The sequence below is a fragment of the Phalaenopsis equestris genome, unplaced genomic scaffold, assembly GCF_001263595.1.
Source record: "Phalaenopsis equestris unplaced genomic scaffold, ASM126359v1 Scaffold000803, whole genome shotgun sequence".
Taxonomy (NCBI): Eukaryota; Viridiplantae; Streptophyta; class Magnoliopsida; order Asparagales; family Orchidaceae; genus Phalaenopsis; species Phalaenopsis equestris.
Window position 1 is genome coordinate 457,951 of NW_018165243.1, and position 4,848 is coordinate 462,798.

At 33.1% G+C, this 4,848-nt stretch overlaps 1 pseudogene; it reads left to right on the plus strand.

Annotated features, from left to right (window-relative positions):
• Window positions 1–395: 395 nt before the first annotated feature.
• On the plus strand, window positions 396–4,249 carry LOC110031352 (annotated as a pseudogene).
• The last annotated feature ends 599 nt before the right edge of the window (window positions 4,250–4,848 follow it).

Consider the following 4,848-nt stretch of genomic DNA (forward strand, 5'->3'; position numbering starts at 1 on the left):
ATATTTTTATCAAATAATTTAAAACTTTATAAATATGTTTACAAATTAATTAATTAATCATTAAATAATAATATATATATTTATCTAATTATGATTAATTTTAAATATATCAAGTAATTATTAATTATTAATCAATTAAATCATTAAAATTAAAACTTAAATAAAGATAAATTAAAGCCATAAACCCATCTCCCCCTTATTCTCTCCTATGTGTCTAAAATCATGGCCTTCGTTATTGACCACTTGCAATACAATCGTGTTTAGAGCAACCTGGGAAGGCAACGACGGGATAGCATTGTATAGAGACCATCAAAACCTTCATCTCTCTCATCTCGAACAGAGACCATTGAGGAAGGTAAGCCTGTTCGCCATTCTTCCTCTTTGCTCGATGGAGGATGGCTTCGTCTAGAGGAAAGCGAGGTTTTGGGCGTCAAACAAAGGGGAAGGTAATTAGCTTTAGGGGTCATAAAACGTGAAGGAGTGATGCAGGTAAAGATGCTAGCTCGAATGCGGGCCTTGAGTTTCAATGCTCGGCCCGTGTTTCGCCAAAACAACCTCTCGCCGCGATCCTCCCTCCGAACCAAACGAACTACTTGGTGGTATTCCATCTTTTCCTTCGCCCTTCTCGCTGTTTGACCTCTGCTTTGTTGTTTTGTAGCTTTCACGCCAATATGTCTTATTTTTTAAGATTTTAGTCACGTAAAAACACAAAACATAAAAAAATCAATTATAATTGCAGAGATATTTATATAAATGAGATAATAGGCAACCAACTTCATCCGCTGGCAGCATGCACCTAATGTCAAAATCCTAATTTTCCAACGAGACTAATATTTTCCACAAGCTGGAAGACTAAAATTATTGAGTTAATTGTTTGATTAATACTAATGTTGATATCCTTCTACATATAACGTAATTGATGAGGCAATCATAGTTACATATAATATATATTTATATTTATGTGGGTTATATATCGCTCTTCATACATCGGCCACAAGTAAATTATCATCTCTGTTCATCATTTAGACATGGCGACGGCTGAGGAAGAGATGTTCTCTTCAGGGAGCCACCGCTTTGGTCACCGGTGGCTCCAAAGGCATAGGGTTTGCTCTCTTCTCTTCTCCTCCTTCTTTCTACAAAATTTTTCGAAGATTAATGAAGTCTGTATCAATCATAATTAACCATATGATATTTTAAAGGAAAGCAATAGTTGAGGAGTTAGCCAGACTTGGAGCAAAAGTACACACTTGTGCTCGGAATCAACAAGATCTAGATATGTCTCTGCAGCACTAGCAATCCCTGAAGCTTGACGTCACTGCCTCCGTTTGTGATGTTTCTGTATGTGATGTTTCTTCTCGAGCTGAGAGAGAGAAACTAATGGAGAATGTCTCTTCTTTGTTCCAAGGAAAGCTCAACATACTTGTAAGTATAGAGAGAGAGAGGAGAGAGAGAGAGATTGTCTGCTTATAAGTAGTTATATTTAAAATGCTTGTATGTATGTAGATTAACAATGCAGGGACGAGTATATATAAGAGTGCTCTTGAATTTAAAGAAGAAGATTACGATTTTTTATTGTCAACAAATTTGGAATCTGCTTTCCATCTGAGTCAACTAGCTCACCCGCTTCTCAAGGCATCGGGAATTGGCAACATTGTGTTCATTTCCTCTGCTGGAGGTTTATGTGCATTTCCACATTTAAGTGTGTATGGTATCACTAAAGGTAAGTGGGAAAATGCAAAAAACTTTTTTTTTGAAATAGATATGTTGGCCTAATTTGATTTATTTTGTTTTTATTCTGCCTTTATTTTTCTAAATTTATTTTTTATTTGTATGAAATTTATTTTTTTACATGTAAAATTGGTTATAATTTCATGGTCTCATTTTCCAATTTATATCTTGCTAATCTACTATAAAATCGTATTATGTTTCTAAAAGGTGTGGAATAAAATTCTAAGACGAATTTTGATTCATTGTTTTTGTGACGATGCTCTCAATTAAATAGATTACTAATGAATTATAATCATTTAGGGTTTTTAAAATTGACAATTAACGTTGTTATCATTTTTTAAACTCTATGGATTTGTTTGATGAATCCTCATTATTCACTCATATTTAGAGATATTCTTCTTAAAATAAATGATATAAATCAAAGTTAGCATTTTGATATGACATAATAGCAAATTTTGTTCTAGGCAAGTGAAAATTGAGCAAATCAGGTGGTGAAAAGCCATGGTCGTGTACTCTGGGAATCAACTAAAGCACATCCTCCCACTTGGTCAAGTAGCCCAAAATTTTTTGTTTAGGGTTAGACCATTAGTTCTTTTTGTATAAGCAATCTAACACCACTATTACAACAAGAGCCCAAGTTCTTATATAAGGTAGAAATAGGAACCATGTCATCCCATTGTCACTCCATTAAAATTATGATATTTCCATACTTAGCCATTCCTCTCTTCCATTTTTGGTGATTTTTATTTGCATGAAATGCTCTTTAAGATAACCAAAGAGCGCACTTATAAAGAGAGAATACATGAACATGAAAATTTTCTAGACATGATATGTAAACAATTAATATGAAGATCTCAAACATATTATAAAATAAATATAATTTTTTTTCATAATATTCCCACACAGAAATAAACTTATTCAAACCTTAATTTTAGATTTATAGTTATGAAGAGGTTATGTGTGATATTGGGAAAGCTCTATTTTATATGGGAAATTTATCTACAAAAATTTAATAATTTTCAATTTACAAATAAAATTTTTATATTTATATTATTAATCGTGTATGTCTAAGCATCAATTTATATGAAAACTCGGCCCAACCAACCTTAGAAATTAGTTGAAGCTTAACAATACCTATATTCATCACATTAAATCATAACCATTCCTTGTAACCTTGCTAATAAATCCTAAAATATTGCTTAAATTGCATCAATTTTTGTTCTTCGGAAACTCCTACTTGAGTAAATATTTATCTCATTGGAATCTTTTTAATAAATTTAATATTACCTCCTACTATCCAAGTAATTCATCGTATACACAAGGAGTCATTTTACTCTTATTATCATCATAGTGATTTTCTTAATCACCATTCAATAAGCACTACAAAAGATTGATCCATCTTCTCTATTACCTAAAAATATATTAAAAAGATCAATTTCTTTTCAGACCCAAAAACATCATGACTTACCTTACAAAGCTTTCATATAATCTCATTGTCAATCTTCACTTGTACATTTTTAGCTCTCATGGCCTTTAAGAGTTCATCATCAATAAAATAAATTTTCTTAAAATACATTTTTTGCAAATAGTTAGTTAATAAACTCTTATGTATAGCAAAGTGAATAAAACAAGCATGTGTCCAAGTTCCTGAACTAAGGAGTTATAAATATTGGTAGTGCGTATTCAAATAACTCTATTTAATGAAAGAAGTTTCTCTCTACAAAAGTTTAGTGTACATCTTTCACCATTCATTATATGTGTTGAAATTAGGCAAGTCTATTTTCTAGTTATGTAGTTTTACAAATTGAAATGACCAGTCCTGATCTTATATCATTACTTTTCAATGTCTTCTTTATTTTGCTCACCCATCCATAGTCCATCATATATAATATTTTTTGTATGTGTACCTATTTTTATTTTTACAACATTCATTCGAACATCATTGCAAAAATCATGCTTAAATTCACCATTAAGAATTTATTTATCACTTGACGCTATGATAATATATTCACATAACATAGATTTAAATCTTCTTAACGTTCTCCTATTTATTTTTCAAATTTTACCATGCATGCATGATAACACATATATCACAGGAGCAATGAATTAGTTAACCAGAAATCTAGCTTTGGAGTGGGCAAAAGACAACATTCGAGTGAATAGCATAGCCCCGGGGCCAATATTTACTCCATTAATGCAATCTGTGAGAATAAAAACTACAATTTAAGCCCTCTTAATAAATACACAACCACAGTTAATATGTTTCATTTGCTTAAAATTGTAACTATTGCAGTATTTTGAAGTGAAGGATAGCATTCCTCCAGTAGAAAGAATGGGAATTCCGCTGGGACGTGGGGGTGAGCCAGTGGAGGTGGCCACAATCGCAGCGTTTCTTTGCAAGCCAACATCTTCTTATATCACAGGTCAGGTTATTGTTGCCGATGGGGGAATGACTATGGGACGTTTTGCTTCATGAAGCTATTTAATTTTCAAATCCGTGCAAGGATTTGAATAATTATCCCAGCCCTGTTCTTCTTCTTTCTTCTTAATAAATCATCTTGTTTTTTATGTTAGTTATCTGTATCAAATACTTGGGATAAGTCAATTAAGAGTTTAGATGTGTGATATTGCTTGTTTGAGAAAACCTTATCTAAATTCTTCCCTGTGATAATTGTAATGGAAAGTAACAAGATGCTCTTATCTGAATTCTTCCGTGTTAATTCTTCTTTGGTCAGCCCTGGGAACTTATGTTTAATCGCATTTAGTGTAATAATAGTTCTTTGTTGGGAACCGTACCCTATCTTCCTGCGTTGACACTGCTGCAAAGGTTTCGAGTCGCCTAGTGTAATCACTTAAGAAGAGGCAGGTATGGATACCCAATGTCATTGCTCAGTCATTAGAAATGGGCAAGTATGACGAAGTCACTATATCGGGACTGACGCTGGATCGAAGCGGAGCGGAAGAATCTGTCCAAATTGGGAAGTAACGTAGTTGGGGTGCGGGGGCAAAGCCCTGCGGTATGGTACAGGGGTAATGTTGTAATTACATGTTGTGTCTAGGTTTCCTCATAAAGTTATAAATAAGCATGTTAGTAACCTCAGGAGGTATCCCTGAATTCTG